Source organism: Propithecus coquereli, unplaced genomic scaffold (assembly GCF_000956105.1).
Source record: "Propithecus coquereli isolate 6110/MARCELLA unplaced genomic scaffold, Pcoq_1.0 Scaffold423, whole genome shotgun sequence".
Lineage (NCBI taxonomy): Eukaryota > Metazoa > Chordata > Mammalia > Primates > Indriidae > Propithecus > Propithecus coquereli.
Window position 1 is genome coordinate 2587782 of NW_012149986.1, and position 19308 is coordinate 2607089.

General features: G+C 46.8%; 1 protein-coding gene across 1 annotated transcript in view; it reads left to right on the forward strand.

Annotated features, from left to right (window-relative positions):
- Positions 1-1981: 1981 nt before the first annotated feature.
- The window catches only part of SYK (spleen tyrosine kinase), an 88328-nt gene continuing 71001 nt past the window's right edge, over positions 1982-19308 (forward strand). The window contains exon 1 of the mRNA XM_012653578.1: positions 1982-2021. The gene's annotated coding sequence lies outside the window, so the exon portion shown is untranslated. The remainder of the gene's footprint in view (positions 2022-19308) is intronic.

A 19308-nucleotide genomic window follows, 5' to 3' on the forward strand; every position in this document is an offset into this window, starting at 1 on the left:
TTTGATCCTCTTTGTCGGAGGTGGGGCCTGGTGGGAAGTGTTGGGGTTTCGGGCGGGGAAGTGAGTTCTTACTGTTAGTTCCCTCAAGGGTTGTTGAAAAAGAGTTGACACCTCCCTCCCCCTCTTTTGGTTCCTCCGCCCCATGTGCTTTCTGCACACAGCGCCCCAGAAGCAGATGCTGGTGCCGCGCGTCTGGTACAGCCTGCAGAACAGTGAGCCAGACGAACCTCTTTTCTTTAGGAACGACCCAGCCTCAGGTATATTTTTCTGCCAACACAAACAGACTAAGGCAATAACCAAGTATGCAAGGAAAGGACACCATGAGTTAGAGCCAGTGAGTAGAAAGGCTTAGACAACACAGACACGGGAACTTCATATGTTGGAAATTAATAACACAGTGGAGCTAGAAAACAAATGTATTTACTCTTTTTAAAGAAATAAAAAATGAATCTACAGGCAGGGATCAGGAGACTTTGAGAAGCGACCGTCAGGCGTCCCCAAAACCACCCCAAGAGCAGGGATTCGCTAGAAGGGCTTCCAGGACTCAGTACATGGTCATAATTACAGCTGAGACTCATTTCAGAGAAAGGACACAAAGCAAAGTCAGCAAAGGAAAAGGCGCATGGGCAAAGAACGGCTGGGAAAAATGTGTTGACTTTCAGAAAGTTGTTTTTTTAGGTATTCGTGTGATATTTTAACATTTTTTTAAAAGATCACTACACGCGAGTTAACATGGAAGATGACTCACAGGTGGGAAGGACCACAGCAGTCTAAGGAGGGCTTGGCCATGGATGCAGAGCCCCCTCATCTCCACACCCTGAGACCCCGAGGAGCCTGCGTCGGAGCGAAAGCCAGGTGATTCCGGACCGTGCCCGGCCCAACGCTGAAAGCCTCCCATGGACACTTCGCAGCCTCCCCTTTGGGAACAAGAGCTATTTTGTTACCTAATTCAAGCAAAATGAAGTACAATGGTTAACAAATATAACTACAATAAAACATATCTTTCGTTTAGGTTAAAAAATTAATGGTAAAAATGAAGGAAAGTCCAATAGCATTGGAAGCGAAAGGCTGGGGCCTCCGTTGGCGTGCCAACATTTGTATCCCTTTATTTTTCTCCATAGCAACTGTAACCTAACACATTATACCTTTTATTTTGATTATTGCATTTTTGCTTTTTAAAACAGGCACTGCCAACGAATGCTACCAAGAAGGTCCGAACACTATTTGGCAGGACAATTTTAAAGAGGAATGTCCGACAGGGAAAAGGGGAGTCCGGGAAAGGGGTTTCAGGAGAGTTTTTAAATTTTCAGGACTGTAGGGGAGGATTACACGTAAATTATTCCGTTGTAGACTCCAGAGCCAGTCATGGGTCGAAGGGACGGCGGGGCCGCCGGCTCCTCCTCGCTCCCGCCGCGGGTGTCCCCTCCGCCCCGGGCCCGGGGCGCTTCCTCATTTCGGGGAACTTCCTTAAGGCGCCACGCTGGCGGCCCGCACTTCCTCCCGCAACGCGGGGCCCTGTATACTCAAAGCCCTCGGAAGACAGCCCCGGGGACGGGCAGGGGCGCCGCCGGCCTTCCGCCAGTCCGGGGCTCACCCGGGGTCCCCTCCTCTCGGGACGGCGCGGGCCCCCGAGTCGGCGGAACTTCCCGGCGCGGCGAGGGGGCTGCGCCCCGCAGCGGCGGCAACGCACAGGTGAGGAAAGGCCCGGGTGCCTTGGGGCCCGGCAGCGGCCGAAGCCGTCGGGCTGGCGGCGAGGAGGCGGCCCCGGCGGTTCGCGTCGTCGGCACCCGCGCCCGGCTTCGGCTCCCCGCCCCCGCCAGCCCCGCGCTCCCGCCGGCGCCCGCCCAGCTCGCGGCTCGGGCTGGGTCGCGGCGGAGGAAGTGCGGGCCGCCCGCGCGGCGCGTAAGGAAGTGCCCCGAAATGAGGAAGCGCCACGGGCCCGCGGCGGAGGGGACACCCGCGGCGCGAGCGAGGAGGAGCCGGCGGCCCCGCGCAGCCCGCCCTCGCCTCACCTGGCGCAGGTAGGTGTGGCCGCGCGCTCGCTCCCGCGGAGATCCCGAAGCACTTCTTGGGTGAGAAAGGGGCCGAGGGGCGCCGACGAGCCGAGTTCTTGCTCTGCCCGTTCTCACGTGCCCAGGCACACCGGGGCGGGGACCCGCAGGCACTTTCGAGATTGCAGGTAAAGGTCCTGAAGCCGTTCCAGTAACAACAGGCGGGTTCTGCCAGCTCCTCTCCCGAAGCCGCTGACGCCGGCTTCCCGCTGCTGCGCCGGGGCGGAGGGGCGCGTGAAGGCGCGGACCGCGTGGAGCGCACTCCGGCCCCGGCCCCGGGTCTCCAGCGGCGCGGCGAGTGCGGGAGCCGCCGGGCTGGGATCCGGCACAGCGAGAGACTCGATCCTGGAAGCGGAACATTCTCGTTTCGGCCATTTAGACGCATCCACGGGAAAGTGCCACCGTATTTACCGAAGTGACTCGATGTAGAAATGTCCACGTGTCTTCTAAGGCTGCGTATACGCATAGCCTTTACTACAGAAAGAAAGCGGGTTCGTAACAACGGTCAGGGCGCAAAGCCTAGTAGGTGCTCACGGCGCGGGTGGGAAAGATTCTCACGCAGAGATTAAGTAAAGTAAAACTTATGTTATCATTTGGAAGGACAGAGAATGAGAGAGAAGGGGAGAGGGCAGGGAGACGCGTGGCATCCCAAAGAAAGGGAGGGGCGCCAGCAGCAAGGCCGAGTGGCCGCTGGTGTTAAGGGGGACGAAGAGAGGAAAAATAGTGATGCCGTCAGTTGGTAACAAAAGCTGCAGCAGGTAGACAACAAAAACCGCAAGGATGTCACAGTCCAAGACTTGGTTTCCTGCCTTCCTTGGAGAAGGGGTTATCACAGGAGATGCGACTCTGTCCTGGAGATACAGTTGAGGCCGTAGCTCCTTCTCCAGCGCTTTACTCAGAACTCCTTAAAAGCAGATTCTTAAAAAAACAATTTTGAAAGAGAGAGATTTACATCTCTTTTCTGTCCATTCAGCTCTTCAGAAGTCGCAAAACAGAACCGCAGGGTGCCTCTTAGTGAGAGAACTGATTGATCTTTGACCGTTACTGGGGAAATCTAGGATTAGGGATTTTCCTGTTGTTTTTGCAAGGCCGCCCCTTTCAACAACATCAAACTTTCTGATACATTTTCATTGTACTTAGTCAAGAAATGACTTGGAGAGCAAGAAAGTTTTATGCAGAGTACCTTTGAGCTAAGTTTTGTTTTGTTTTTTTGGCAATATGGCTTCAAAACCTTAAACCCACCAAAAACTGTAAAATGCAGTCTATTCTTTTGTTTGAATGTTCAAGGGCTAGAAAGACGATCTTTGGAGAAGTTAAGAGTTTGAATCTTAGAGATTAGAAGAGATTAGAAATTATATTAGAGATTAAAAGTTTAAATTCTTGTAAAGTATTAGGTGTTTTACGTAAGATGTCTTGTTAGTTGAAATTATTTTATCAAATCCTTTTGTTCTATCTAAATCATAGTTTTATTTTAAAGTATTTAGAGAAAACTTGCATTAAAACAGAAATTTGATGTGTATTATCCCCTGTATTTGAAGTGCTTAGACACACAGGGTTTTTTTTTTAATTTCAGAATACTAAAGGGTACACATGTTTTTGTTACATAGGCTTTTGTGTACTTGAGCCAGGGCAATGAGTGTGCCCATGGCCTGAATAGTGTTCTTTGAATAGTGTTCATTGTACCAATGAGGTAGGTTTTCGCCTTTCCCTCCTCCCCCTTCCCCCCTGCTTGATTTCCACTGAGTTTTACTTCCCTCTGTGCACATGTGTGCCCATTGGTTACTTCCGGTTTATTAGAGAGTACATGTGGTGTTTGTTTTTATAGGATTTTATAATAGTCTTAATAACTAGAATGCTTTAAATATCTTAAGCTAGGACAAAAATAGGGTGTATACTTAGATCTTTACCTTTCCCGAGACATAAAATTGGTGGAAAGATTATTTTATTGCTAGATTTGCACTTTAGAAATGACCCACCTTGGTCTTCTTTAAGCCCATATTTAATATTCCAAATGCAGGTTTCATCTGTTTTTTAAACCGAAGACTTCTTAGTAGAACTTCACTTATGCAGCACATTGTAAATCCATAGTCATTATCCAAAATCCTTATGCTAAGATGTGTGTTGGAATTCAAGATTTTTCAGAATTTGAAATTTAAATTTAGAATCTAAATTTCAGAATTCAGAAAGCCGTTTCTCAGAATTTAGAAAGGTGTGCATACATACTGACACCGTCGGTGACTTGCCAGTCCGCACAGGCCAATACGACGGCATCCTGTGATCCCACACACTCACATTTCTGCACTTGCACATTTAATAGTATGAATGTTCTCGTTAAGTGGCATCAATAAAGACTTTAAAGAGCCGTATGTCAGCTTAGGGCAGGTCTTGTCACTAAATGAAGTTGCCTAAAAAAAAAAAAATCTTGCTTTTCAGAGCTGAGGCTGAGGGACTATTGTTTGCTTTTGAAAGCAAAGCTTATTTATATTGCTCAATACCTCGCACTTTCCAGTAATCAGATGGGTAGTCCCCCCCTTTTCAGGGAGTCAGAAATAGCAAGATTTCACTCAATTTTCAATCATATCGATCAAAATATATTCATAGATCCTTCAAGTGAGAGTGGGATGTTTCGTCCTTCAGTGATAAAACTTCAAACAGCACAGTTCCTGACAGTCTATGGTTTCAGAGAAAGAGAGCAGTAGTTACTCACAGAAGGGTTTATTATCACCCTTTACAGCTGCAGTATGTTCTAGGAAGAAAGAAATACTGTTTCCTGTCAACTTTGCAGCTAGTATTATCTTTGTCTGTTATCTATGCCAAAGGAATGGCAGGGCAGTTTTTACAATCTGAGCTAATTTTTACTTTCACAACTTTCACTGTATAGATTTTTTTCCAGTTACTCCCTAATACCTCTACTACCCTTGTTTTGCAGGCTTTAACAGTTTCCTCCACTTCTGGTTTGGTTTAGTTTGGTTTGGTTGTAACTGGATAGAGGAAAAAAATAGAAATTTAGGACTTTGGGGAAGAATTTGTTTTAAATGTCTACACATTGAGCATTTTTTTTCTTCTAAAGCAATTAAAATCAAATGGCAGAGTCCTAATGAGAGATTGTAATCAAATTGCCTGATCTACATCTTACCACCTTACTCTTCTACCTTGAATTTGAACAGTTTGGATTTGAACACTAGGAAAAAGAAGTTTTTCTACTGAGGGATTGGGGGGAGATTGAAAAAAGTCTGATTGGGTTTTAGGAAAGTTCATTCATTTTGGTATTGTGTTATCAAGGAAATTTTCTATTTGCTTGTAATTTTATCTGACAAAATATTATTAATAGTATGTATCAATGTGGTTTTTTTTTTTTTGCCTTTAAGAATCAATTCTGCAAGTTTTGCCCTATGTCTTTTGAAGACGATTTAATTAGAATCTTAAATACAATAAAATTTAGTCACAGTTAAAGATACCCAAAGAGGGACGAATATTTGGTTTATGTTACAGCAGGTAACATAGAGTCAAAAGTGACTCTCTCGATTCTTTTCTTTCTTGGAAACCATGTGCTTCTTTCTGGAGGTTGGCCAGGGGCCGATGGTGGCCGGTATAGAAAGCGAAGACAATTACGAAAGTTGGTGATGACCTGATTACTTAGGAGGGGTCCTGTGAGCTTTTTCCTCATCTGCCCAAAGGCACATAGCTCTGAAACTGGGACCCAATCTCTAAGTGGTGAAGTGCTACCAATCACTGCTCTCCTGGAGCTCGGGGAGGGAGCACAGGTGTGGGAGCACAGGTGTGAGGTGCACAGTGGGCCTCTAGCCTTGACCCAGTAGAGACCACACAGGCAGGCAGCAGGTCTACAGGGGAGGAGGGCTGGTGTCCAGGTGAGTGAGGGCCTACACCTGCATGCTGTGGTTAATGGAATGAGAGTGTACATACAAGGGGAGAGGGCCCAGGCCAGAGATTTGGGGAAATGCACGATATAGATATTGGTTTCCTTGCATGTACTCTGCCTAGCTGTAAAAAGCATTTGAATGTCCAGCAGGTAATCTGCTGGTTCTCCCCATCCATTGGTTTTTCTCAACTGGTAAATCTTCATTCTGTCTTGGGCGGTCTGGTAATTTATTACCCATAGCAGTGCCTGTTGAGCTGACATGGAAATGTTTTGATGTGACCTGAGTTAATTTCTCTTACTATTTAATTTTAATTTGAAATAAGTTCCTCCCTTCGTTCTTCTCATCCACTAGTACTGCTTCTCAAAAGCAAGCTTCTCAGTTTTTTAGTTATTTCCTCTAGAATTCTTCTCATTATTTCCTTATAGTTGGCCTGTTTGCTAATTTTCAGGGCCTGTCAATGGCAGACACTGCTGATTCCCTAGTCTGACAACTAAGGACATGGCAGTCCTACGTGCCACCTGTCCCCTGCCAGCCCTCCCCACACTGTCCCAGCCTAATCATCCCATAATTTCAGGTTAAGAAGTTATTTGATGTTTATTATGATTATGTAGCTATAGTTTGCTACTAAAGCAGAGAGTGTAATATGATGACATCTTCTTTCTTACACCTCCTGTGTTTTTCCTGGGGTGAGTCCTTGTTTCATTTCTGTGTTTTCGTAGTTTGCTCTGTGCCTGCCACCACTTTCTTCCCGACCCTCTGACGTAAACCTAAACCCCTCCGACACACTTTTCCAGAGTCAAATATACCAACTGACCTCTCAGTTGGTATATTTGGTTCCCTTTTTCTTTCTTTTTGTGTGGAACCCTCTGTCTTCTTGTTCTTGTCTGACAGCGGCTCTTTTGTCTGTTATACACACGTTAGTACCTGAAGAATGCTTTGAAGGAATTTTCTGCAAATTGTTTACCACACTCTTTGTTGTACCTTGTGGGGCATTAATATACCTCCTGCCAACATTCATCTCCATGTTACCTATTATAAATCAGTTGTAATTGTTGGAAACATTTCCCCCAAACTTTTTATTTCTGTGGTTATTTATTTATTTTTTTGTAGCATAGAACTTTTGTGATTTCTTCTATCAGGGTGTATTTTGATTCATGCTAAGTAAAAGATTATTTTTAACTCTACTGTAGCAGAGTTAAAAATCTACGTCTTAAACCAGTGTCAATATTACCTTTGTGTTTGATCTGACAGTAATGTTGTATTATCTGAGTGATGGGACATTAATTTCCCGGCACGGAAAGCCCATGGGACTTCACTCAGCCCGCTGGCCCTTCCCACGATTCCTTTGATTCCTCAAGTGGGTGCCGTGCATTGTAAGGCAGAATTCCCAGGGAAGCTGTCCTTGCTCAAATAAGCGTGAGAAAAGCGAGACAAATAAAGTTCAGCAAGCAAGGGTAAATATCGTGGGCTACCTGACAGCCTTTGTGCAGTCGGGTGCATGGAGGTTGTCCGAGAGGCCTGTCTCAGGCCAGCGGTCCCACGCTTTCCTGGCTGTGGACAGCGTTTGTTCCTAGAGCACCTCTCAGACCGGGTCACCCGCAGCCTCCTGGGGACCTCTTGCTGCTCCTTTACAAGGTCCTGAGGCTTTGCTTGGTAGGGGCAGAATGTTGTGGTTGTTTTCATCTTAAGTGCTAAGAATATTTGCATTATTTGATGGATAGAATGCTCCAGCCCCACTGTCCCCGCTGTGGGAGAGACCTGCGCGTTCACACGCTTACGTATGGGTGTGTCTCTTCAGAAAATGGAATGTTGGATGGGGGTGTGTATCTTCCTCATACCTTCATCGTTCTGCAGCTTTCTTTTTTTAATCAACAAAATGTTGGGGTGGAGGGAGCTCTCTGTATCGGTAATTACTGTATTTTATTATGATAATTTATTTATAGGCATTTAGGTTTTGTTCTGATTTTTGATACTATAAGCAATGCTGCAATGAATATACGCTTTTTTATTCTTTCCCTCTCCTTCGCCATTTGCACTGTGTTTCACAAAACCAGCAGGTTAATCTTTATCTTCACAAAGCCCTTCAGCCCTGTCCATACTGTTACTCAGTCCACCTACTGAGATATTTTATTTTAGCAAACAGGTGGCTAATTTCCAAGGAATGCAAGTAATTCTTCGTTTTTGTTTTTTTTTTTTTTTATTTATTTATTTACAACGATACATTAGGTTCTTGTGTTCTTTATCCCTCGTTCTAGTGCGGACTCTCTCCTTGCCCCATTGCCCGTCTCCTTAGGCATCAGTCCATCTGTCTGCTCGGTGGGAGCCTCCGCCTCATGGTGTCCCCTGTCCTTGTGTGCTTGGTATTTCCACAGTGTGTGCTGGTCTTTTTCGAGGTGCCCTAGGAGTTAAAAGACAGAGCGCGTTTATTGCGTGATCCTCTTGCAGCCTGTCCCAAGTGAGGTGGGAGGTCAGGACATGGATATCCATGAGGCAGGATGAGCCAGTACTCCAGTACTCGGTGTATGGGGAGCAGGGGCTCCCTGTTCTTCGTGGACATGGCCGTGCCTTGGGGCCCAAACCAAGCCACACATCCTTTCCTGCAAAGGGGGACTTCTGCTGCTTGCTTGGCAGCTGAGGAGTACTGGCTCCTCCCCACTCCTCCCTGCTCCTCCCCTCTCCACTCCTCCCTCAGGCCTCTGCCCCTTCTGAGGTACTGCAGCCTTGGTCTTTTCCCACTTTTGCTGCTGCCCCCTGCTGCCTGCCTGCAGTCAGGGCTGTGGTTTCTCTCTCCAGGCTGAGCCTGTCTTACTTCATGTCTTTCAAGGACAGCAGTAATTCCCAGGCTACTAAAGGTATGCCTCCTTAGGTCCCCAGCACAATGACGATGGCTTTATTTTCTGCAACATTGCTTTTCTTGTTGTTTCTGTCCTTTCTCTGCATGTACAGCTGCTGCAAATGCTTGAGGCGGAAGTCCACACTTCCTTCTCTTGTCAGCAACGCCAGTCTGCTGATGGTCATGGCCGTAGAGGGGAAGTCGCAGTGAGGAGGAAGGAGAAGGCCTGGCTAGAGCAGGGTGCATCACAGGCCGGGGTGTTCGGTTTCCAGAGTTGCTGCCAGCTCTGTGGTCTTCACTGACACTCTTGAAGCCCAGCCAGCCAGCGACCCTGTGGCTCACGCAGGAAGTGAGTCTAAGAAGAGGTGCAAAGTCCATCGTGCTCATTAGGACACTGAGAGGCCAGAATCGTAGATTTCCTAGAGGCTGGTGTAAAGACGTGTGGGAGGTTAGAAGTGAAAGGGGCCTTGGACCGTCGCGTGCAGCCAGCTGAGAAACACTGAGGCGCAGGAAGGTAAAGGGATTTGTCCAGCCACCAAGTGACGCTGCTGAAAAGGGAACCCCTGAACCTAGGTGTTTCTAATCCAGAACCAGAATTTTATCTACGACTCTAGTCAGGAGTATAAAAGGGCCCGCCGTCGTGCCTACGTATGGGAGGGTTTGAAGTCCTGATGATAGACTCAGGGCAGCCTGAGGGAGGCCATGAGCTCAGCTGAAGACAGGTTGGTTTTATTCTTTTACCAGTAGTTACAGAAAACCTGCTATGATCTTTATAGCTTTGTGATTGAGAACTTAAACAAATTCAACAGGACTTGGCAAAACATCCTAAACCACTGAGAGATCAGTGTGCGATCATCTGAAGCTTTTGTGTGTGCCTCCCTTCCACAGAGACTGAGCTCACTTCCAAACTTACCACCCAGTGAGAGCTAGAGCCACAGGGACACGAGCCCCTGAATGCCCAACACTGAGCACCGCCCTGGTCCCCACAGCAGACCGTGGCGTCTGTGGCTGTCTCCCCACGGGGCAAAAGGAGCTTGGGAGGGGCAATTCTAGTGCCATGAGGGTTTGGAATGCAGCAGGGTGGGGGGAAAATTTCAGACTGTTTGCATTTGGTTATGGAGACACTTGTGACACAGGTGGGCTTTCAGTGATTCAGTCGAGGAAAGGCGGCTCGGCATCTGGGCAGAAGGACTCGTTGTAGAAAGAAGACAGAAAGATGAGTATTTGTGAGGGATGATTTCCCTCAAGGAGCCACCAGTGTCTGCGAAGACTGATGTGCAAGATATCCTTCTAGCTTATTTCTTCCCAGAAAACTGTGGGATGTGTGGCAGTGTACGTTAACAGAGGAATGGCACATTAGTTTGCCAGGGGCCCCTGTGCAAAGTACCACGTACTCAGCAGCTTAAACACACATGTACCCTCTCACAATTCTGGAGACCAAGAAGCCTGAGGTATGGGCAGGGTGGTTTCCTTCCCAGGGCTGTGAGGGAGACTCTGTCCAGGCCACTCTCCTTGGCTTATGAAGGCCATCTCAGTCTTCACGTGGTGCTCTCCCTGTGTGTGTGTCTCTGTGTCCAAATTCCCCCTTTATATAAGGGCACCAGTCAAGTTGGATTAGGGCCCACCCTAAGGACCTCGTTCTAATGTAATCATCTCTGTAAAGACCTCATCTCCCAATTAGGGAGTTGGGACTTTAACATTTAAATCTGCAGAAAAGGGGACGCAATTCAACCTATAAGAATGGTTAAGTGAAGACTGGCCGTTATTTGTGGGGGGTGTAGAATGGGTTTGGAGAAAAAGGTGAAGTTTCCATTTTAACTCTTCCTACAGAAGTACTTCTGTGTGTCTGCAATATTTACAATGATCATGCGTGGATGCTTTTTTCAGTTTAGAAAAAATAATAATAGAATAAGACCTTGAGTAGGTCTTATAGAATAGGACCTTGAGTAGAATAGAATAGGACCTTGAGTAGAATAGAATAGGACCTTGGATAGAATAGAGGACTTAGAGTAGACCTAGAGTAGAGGACCTAGAGTAGAATAGGACCTAGAGTAGAATAGGACCTTGAGTAGAAAGACACCAGGGAGAGTACTAATTTAGAAACATGGCACCCATCACAACTGTTGGCCTTTCTGTGATGCCATCAGGGCGCCAGAGAGCTGTCTGGGTACCGAGGCGGAAGACGTCTGGGCCATCTGAGACGAGCGTGGCACACAGATCGCGGAACACTGTGTGTGCAAACACCAAGCAAAATTAAACTAGTCAAAATACTTAAGGTGTAGTGTTTCTTCCACTTTAGATTGACAAAAACTTTAAAAAGACAGACTTATGAGAAGACCAGGGACGAAATGAAAAATGAGAGTGTTCGCAGGGGGCGGCGGGGGGGAACCCTGCCAGACCATACGGCAAAGCTCCTGAGGAGCGTGCAGACCGCGCTGGGCCGCGGTGCGGGGCTGTTCCACAGCAGTCGGGGAGGGCGGGTGTCATGAGTGGATGCTCTTGGAAAAACTGGCATATCATTTAGAAAAAAACAAAACTTTCCTCTTTATACCAAAATAAATTCCAGGTTGAACACAGAATAAAAATATAGCAGTGAAATCATAAAATACTAAAAGCAAACTTAGGTAGGTTTTAAAATAATGGTGAAGAGGCCTTTCTAAATGTGATAGAACATATGAATTCATAATAGAACAAGATCGATGAGTATAATTTCTTAAAATTTTAAGCAAATCCTATACAAATGAAAAGGTGTATATAAATAAGTAGAAACAAAATCGTAAGATGTATTTATTTCCAATGCTTGTGGTAAAACACCAAAAGCCTTAAAATGCAGTGAGTTCTTTCAAATCAAGAAAAAAAAAATACAGGTGGCACAGTGGGTCCATTTGGTAATATCTTTTGAAATTTAAAACACACGAGCGCTTTGACTCAACAATTTCGCTTTTTGGAACTTATTACACATATAAATTGACAAAAGTGGAGAAATATATATGCCTACAGTAATTCATTGCAACATTTTATTTTGTAATAGCAGGGGGAAAAAAAGGAAAAAAGAAATGCGTCTATATGGGGGAACTGGTGAGTAAACTACAGAGTATCCAGTCTGTGGGTTAGCATCCTATGTAATCATTTAAGACATGTAGAACTTTTGTACACCAAGACAGAAAAATGCCCCTCTGTCTGATCTGGAGCTGGGAAAGAAAGATGTGCAAGTCATACTGAAGAAAAAGCAAGATGTACACACCAGTATATTTTTTAAAAAACTCATGCATGTACATAATGATACAGGTGACATTGGATTGTTATTTACTACATGTAGATGTGTGTCTGCCCATACAAATGTGTGTGTGTGAGTAACTATGTAGAGTGACCTGGAAGTGTAGGCACCACACTGAGCAGCAGTCATCTGGGGAGAGGAGTAGAATTAGTTTGGAGAAAAATGTGAAATTCACATTTGTACTCTGCCTGCTTCTGTATGTTTGCAACATTTACAATGATTATGAGTGTGTGTTCTTTTCAATTTAGAAAAATAAGAAGAAGAAGGTTTGCTTGGGGGAAAAGGAGAGTAAGTAGGACGAGACCGGGAAGAGAACTGATTCAGAAACAGAGGTCCACCAGGACTGCGGGCACCATTCTGTCTCCTGGCGGGGAGCTGGCTTCCAGAGGTTCGGGGCTTGCCCAGAGCCGTGCGGTCGCGGTTCTCAAGCATGCTTGCACACCGCCATTGCTGCCAGCTTGTCTCAGCTGCTGATGCCGAAGAGGCGAGGGTGGTCTGGCGTGTGGCCTGCCTTTAGACGTTTTTCAAAGCCACCGGCACCCCACCTCCACCCAGGGCAGCAGCCACTGGTGAGGACCACTGTTTTAGAACTGGTTGGTAGGATTTCATAGCACACAAGCACATTTTTGAAGTCTAATGAGGTTTCCACCAAATTGGGATTTATTGGTATGCTGTGAATAATTGCAGTTATGTGTACCTTTGACTGCAGGGACTCTGGGCAGCCAGAGTGGTCCCTCCCCATTTGATGTGTGTGTGAGAGAGAGACAAACGGACAGACAGAGAGATGGTGGCGGCGAGGGGGGCCGCAAGGAGAGGGGAGAGGGAGGACTCACACTTTTCTGTTGCAAACACTCCATTCTGCGAGCACCTGTATCTATAAGGTCTGGCAGTCTTCAGAGTCTTCAGAGGAAGGTGTCTGATTGAGAACGTCGGTGCGTTCTCAGCACACTCTGTCACACTGATAGGAGGCGAGTGCACATGAAATAGTTCTTAGAGGAACGACGTGTGCGTGAAATAGTTCTTAGAGGAACGACGTGTGCACTGGTTGGATAGAAACGCCCATCTATAACCTTTTCTACGGGAGACGATTTGAATGGCTTCCCTCTTTCAGGTTGCTTTTAGCATTATTCTTAGTCCACCGTACTTATTTTCCGCCAGACCACTTGTCATCTGCATTCTTCACGTGAAATAGTTGTTCTCCTAAAAGAGACATAAACAGCCTCACTCCTTGGGCCATGGTTTCTTGGTGTCTGTGGTTGGCTTCTGGGCCTTGCAGGCTGCCACTGATGGTGACATGGAGGGCTGCCCTTGCTGTAGGCCTCCTGGGCACGGGCTGCAGCTGTTACCTCCCCAGCCCTGACTGCCTCCATCAGCACCGGGCCATACTCTCCTGAGAGAGCCCCAGGGCTCACCAATAAAATCTCCAGAACTGTGGCTTTGACCCGTAAATGTCCAATTCCAAGAAGTGGCTTCAAGCCCCTCTCTGGGGGGCAGTGTGGTTGGCAGAAGCAGACCCCCGTGTCCTGATTTCATCCTTCATTTGAAACTGCTGAGTCTCTAGCCACTTCATCTGCAAAAAAAGGCTAAGAATACCTCCCCCTTGGGTTGTTGTCAAGCTCAGTGATGCTCTATGCAAAGCACCGAGCAGACTGGCCCACAAAGAATAGACCCTCTGCAAAATGTTCACGGTTGGGCGTAGGAAGTCAAGAATAGATAGCTACTGATTCCCCAGGGACTGAAAAAAGGGGTCTTTCAGGAGCACGAAGATTTTAGAAGACTTTATGGGAGGGTCACAGAAACAGAGTGGCTCTTGCCCAGCAGTGTCACTTTACTCTGAAACAAGCTTCCTGTCTATGCCCTGATGCTGTGTGTGGAACCCTGATGGGTTTAATAAGCAACACGTAGGGGGTATTGTCTTCAACTCTCCCATCCCCAGTCATTGGTAAGGACACCCCCAGGGGGCACAGCGTGGCTCCTACTCTGAAGCTCTCACACACTTTGCCATGTGATCGGGCCCTCATCTTGGCCTTTAAAACATCCTGTTGGAGGCCACGCTATGCCATGCTCCCTGCGTGGCACCTTCTTTGCATATTGTGGGCTTTCTTAAAGTTCCTTTCTTGTATTTTAATATATCAGATATGATTTGGATACAGCAAAACTAGAAATTTAGAGAAAAGTGTATCACCCCCTTAATAAAAGGAGAATCCAGACCCTGCAAGTTTGGCCCAAGTAGGAGAAACTTCTGGAAGGGAGAAGTGCCTGGACCACACAGAATCTGTTCCTGGGTGTATTTATAAGATGCCCTTTGTCCACCTGACTTGCAGTCCCCATCGTGTTGGCTCAGGGTGGGCACCGCCTGCTGCCCTAGTGTCAACAATGGGCCTTTCCCTAGCCTTCCTGCCAAGGATGCTTAATATGAGTGGCCATTGACATTTCAATTACTTACAATTAAATGAAATTTAAAATTCAGTTCTCAGTCACATTGGCCACATTTCAAGAGCCAGGCGCTGCACTTGGCTGGTGGCTGTGTGTCGGGCAGAGTAGAACATGCGTTTCTATCATCACAGCAAGGTCTGCTGGGTGCCTGTTATACCTGGGCCCCTCGTGGCCGTCCCCTGGGAAGCCCAGGAGGGTGACAAGCATCCCCCCACCTCCCACCTTTCTTAGCTTTCAGTGCCTTACTCAGGTCAGCGTGTCGTAACACTCACCACTTTTCCACCTGTTGACACTGGTGGCTCCTGATTTTCTTAAGGGGATCCGACCCCTGGAACTGATGGGGCACCAGGAGCACCTCTGTTTTGGGATGAGATTCTGAATGTTGTCCACAGGGCTGTGGCCTGGCTCTTCACCCTCGAGGCCGGATCGATCTCCTACTCAACACAACGCACATGTGCACACATGGACACACGAGCACACTCCCCATTATGGTCTAGCTAGTGGTGGTGTTACTGATAAGGCCCCTCGGGACTGAAATATTCCCACTGCTGCCTTGAAGCCGTCTTCCGGGTGGGAACCCCACCTTGGAGGAAGCTCCTAATTCATTTGTCTTTGGGGTGAGCACACTTGGTTTGGAATTGTTTCTGAGTGAATAAACCAATTTTTTGTTCAAGGGGATTTTGAGGGAATGGAGAAAACCTTAGTACTTGTTCATTTCTCTGTAGTTGAAAAACAAATCCAAAAAAATTGTTTCCTTGCAATATTTGGAATCTGAAGTCTTGTCTATTTTGGAAGAAAGATTTGAAAAGAAGAAACATGTTCCTCGTGAAGGCAAAACGGAAAGCATATAAGGCTTAGCAAGTGACCCTGTTCTATACTTTCAGACACAGCACGACGCTTGTTTCTGGCAGTGCATCCCAGTTGCTCAGAGGAAGTCCTTGGGGTGGCTGAGGGGCTCACCTGGGCAGAGACGTGCAGCTGGAATTCCTGTGCTGCTTAATTTGAGTAGAGATAAATACCTCAAGTGAAGTTGTTTTGACGAGTTTGTGAATTACAGACTTCCTTTTGTGATTCAGCCCCACATCAGGAAGCACAGCCATGCGTGCCCCCCCTGAAAGGCCGCCGCCGACAGCCTGCACTCGACTTACAGCAAAGAACATGACCAGGATTCTTTTTCCTGAATTATTGCGCTAACGAAATTGATACGTTTAAAAATCAGTGTGTGTGCACGGGGCGGCGGGGGATGGGGGTGATATTTAACTAACAGTATTTTCCTGAATAATGGCTCTCACACTACTTCTTTAGACTCCTGTGTAAAACTCAGAATTCTTTGTTCTGCCCTGAACATTTCTCCCTGTTCGGGAGGCTGTGTTGCTGCCCACTGCGCAGTCAGCTCTGTCTGGATCGGCTTTGAACCCCAGAACCTTCCATGCAGAGGTGGTAATTCTTGAGCAAGTGGTTGTCTGACCCGGCTGTGCACTAGACACACCCGGAGGGCTTTGCAGAGAGTGCTGATGCCTGGGGCGCGGCCCCTACGGATTCTGAGCTGTTTTCTGGGCTGGGAAGACAGTGCCCAGGTGTCTAATGTGCACCGGAGCTGGAGAATCACTGTTCCTGTCCATTTTCCTTTGTTTTGTTGTGAATTGAGTTCACTAATGAAGGCAGTAGCTCCTACAATTTAGTACTCATCAGAAACACCTGAATCTGGTTCAGCAGGCTGTGGTTTTCAGGTGCCCGTGTTGTTTTAAGAAGCATCTGGAGGGATTTTGAAGCAGGTGTTTAGAAGGTGGATAGGTATGCTTCTGTCCTTCTGATGCTTGATGGAGGCATCAGAACCTTCCTCACATCCACAGTAATGTTAGTCATTGAAGCCCCTCACTGCCATCCCTGAGCCCAGCCGGACCCTCTGCCTCTGGCTTGGACATGTTTGCCACCTCTGAAAACTATGAGGACTTTGCTCTTCTGTCTTCTGGCTTGACGTATGCCAAGGAGAAGCCTGAGGCTCAGTAATATTTAAAAGATATTTGACAAATTTTAATCTTACATAATTATGGGGTACACAGTGATGTTCTGTATACAGTGTGGAATGATTGAATCGGCTAATTAACATACTATCACCGTAAATACTCATCATTCGCTCCTCCTGTCTCACTGCAGCTCTGCGTCTTTGACCGTCATCTTCCCATCCTTCTGCCCGCAGTCCCCGGCGACCACCATTCTACTGCTGCTTCTGTGAGTGCAGTTATTTTAGATTCCATGTGAGTGAGATCGTGCGGTATTTATCTTTCTATGCTTGGCTTACTTCACTCAGCATAATGTCCTCTGAGTTCATGCATGTTGTCACCGACGACAGGATTTCCTTCTTTTTCAGGTGGAACAGGGTTCCATTGTGCACATGGACCACTTTTTAAAACTTTTATCTTTTTATCCCTGCTGGACTTGGGTTGGTCCCCTTCTTGGCCGTTGTGAGCAGGGCTGCAGCGGGCGTGGGAGGCAGACAGCTCTGGACGTGCTGATGGCACATCCTGAGGGCGTGAGCGCAGAAGCCCGTCTGGCAGTTCTGTTTTTCGTTCAGGCCCAGTAATTCACTTTTCTTCTGGAGGCTCCTGGATAAGATACTCTTTCAATGCCTAGAGACAAGGTCTCTTTTATTTCTGGAAGTGTATTTTAATTATAACTGTAAACGTGTTCCATTCCTTTAAATCCTCTACTTCAGGGACATCAATTGTGTGTATCAGGTCCCCTTTGCCTTCCAGTATTTCCTGTTCAATTCCTTAACTGCTTCATCTCTCATTTCCCTATCCTGAAGGTGGAGGCGGAGCCTTCGTTTCTTTCCCAGCCTTGACCTGATCTCCGCCAGCTCGCTCATGGTGTCTCCTCTTTCCTCGTCTGTCTTTCCCTGCCTTGGACCCCAGCTTGAGTTACTGTTTTAACAGAGCGATTGCTCTGTTAAGTGCTTGGATTCCCTATCTCTGTGTGTGGTCATGACTTCACCTGCCTCCTGGGACAATTTTCTAGTGTGTGTTCTTTATCTGCTACTTGTTTCTCCTGTTGCTTCTCTCCTTTCATTCTTTTCGTGTAATTGCAGGTTCCTCATCTTTGAAATAAATCACAGAGCAGCCCAGGATGTCTTCCAGCCTAGCAGAATATTTTCTTCATCCTCAGTAACGTGCGTGCGCGCGCGTGTGTGTGTGTGTGTGTGTGTGTGAGAGAGAGAGAGAGAGAGAGAGAGAGAGAGAGAGAAAATGAACCAGTCTGGTATGTACATATGTACTTCTTTTCAGGGAGGCTGCCAGCTGTTCAGAATCTCCTCTCCAGTGCATCTTCGAGAAGTGATTGGCTTTCGCCTGCTGTGTAGAGCCCTCAGCTCTGCAGGCTTTGTCTGGGGGCTGTAGCAGCCAGCCCCCCTGGGGTCCCTAAGGGTCTTCAGTCTCCCAGGGCGAGCCTTTGTTGTACTTGGCTCTACGTCCCTCAGGTTTTTCAAGGTTAGGGATGTCCGCTAGTTCGACTGTATTTCTCTTTCTGGTTCTTCTTGTGTGAAGTGATTTCAGAGAGGAGGGGGCAGTGACAGCTTGACTCTGCCAACACCCAGGGAATCAGATATTTTGATATTTATCTTAGAGAGCGACTTAGAGCATTTGGCATTTTGATTTAACAACTAAGTTTCTACAGGAGCAGTTCAGAATAAACAAATAAATAGAAAACAACTTGAGAATGGCCAAAAGTTCAAGGGGTACTCTTCACTTCTGCCAGCCTCTGATCTCCGTGGCCAGCCAGGGCCATGTTGGCTGGTTCTTTGATCCATTCAGCATGTTGGTTTGTGGGGCACCTCCCATGTGTCAGGAGTAGGTCCAGGTACTAGGGCTGTAGCATTAGCCAAGACCCTCCCTGCAGTTAGACTGTTTACAGTCAGGTTGTAAGGAGGAGTAGGTGCCCAGCACCAGGCCTCGATCACACATAACCTCATTTATTCTTTTTTTTTTTTTTCGTTTTTTTTTTTTTTTTTTTATTTCAGCATATTATGGGGGTACAGATGTTTAGGTTACGTGTGTTGCCCTTGGTTCCCCCCCCAAGTCCGTGTTTCAAATATGCCCATCCTTCGTGTAGTGCACATGGCACTCCTTGTGTATACAAATACCCGTCCCCTCCTCGCTCCTCCCCACTCCTCGCGCCGCCCTCCCCCTTCCCCAGCATCCAATAGATGTTGTTCTGATATGTGCATTTATGTGTTGATTAGTTAATACCAATTTGATGGTGAGTACAAATGTATCCCGTTCTTCTGCTCTTGTGGTGCCCCACTTTGGATAATGGGCTCAAGTTTAATCCAGGAAAGTGTAAGTGGTGCTAGATCACTGTCATTTCTTATGATTGAGTAATATTCCATTGTGAACATATACCAAATTTTGATAATCCACTCATGGATTGACGGGCACTTGGGTTGTGTCCACATTCTTGCAATAGTGAATTGTGCTGCCATAAACATTTGGGTGCAGATGTCCTTATCGTAAAATGTTTTGTGCTCTTTTGGGTAGATGCCTAATAGTGCTATTGCTGGATCAAATGGTATTTCTATTTTTAGCTCTCTGAGGTATCTCCAAATTCTTTTCCACAGAGGTTGCACTAATTTGCAGTCCCACCAGCAGCGTAGAAGTGTTCCTGTCTCTCCACATCCTCGCCAACATTTGTTGTTTTGTGTTTTTTTGATAGAGGCCAATCTCACCGGGGTTAGGTGATACCTCATTGTGGTTTTGATGTGCATTTCTCTAATGATTAGAGATGTTGAGCATTTTTTTATATGTTTCCTGGCCATTATTCTGTCTTCTTTTGAAA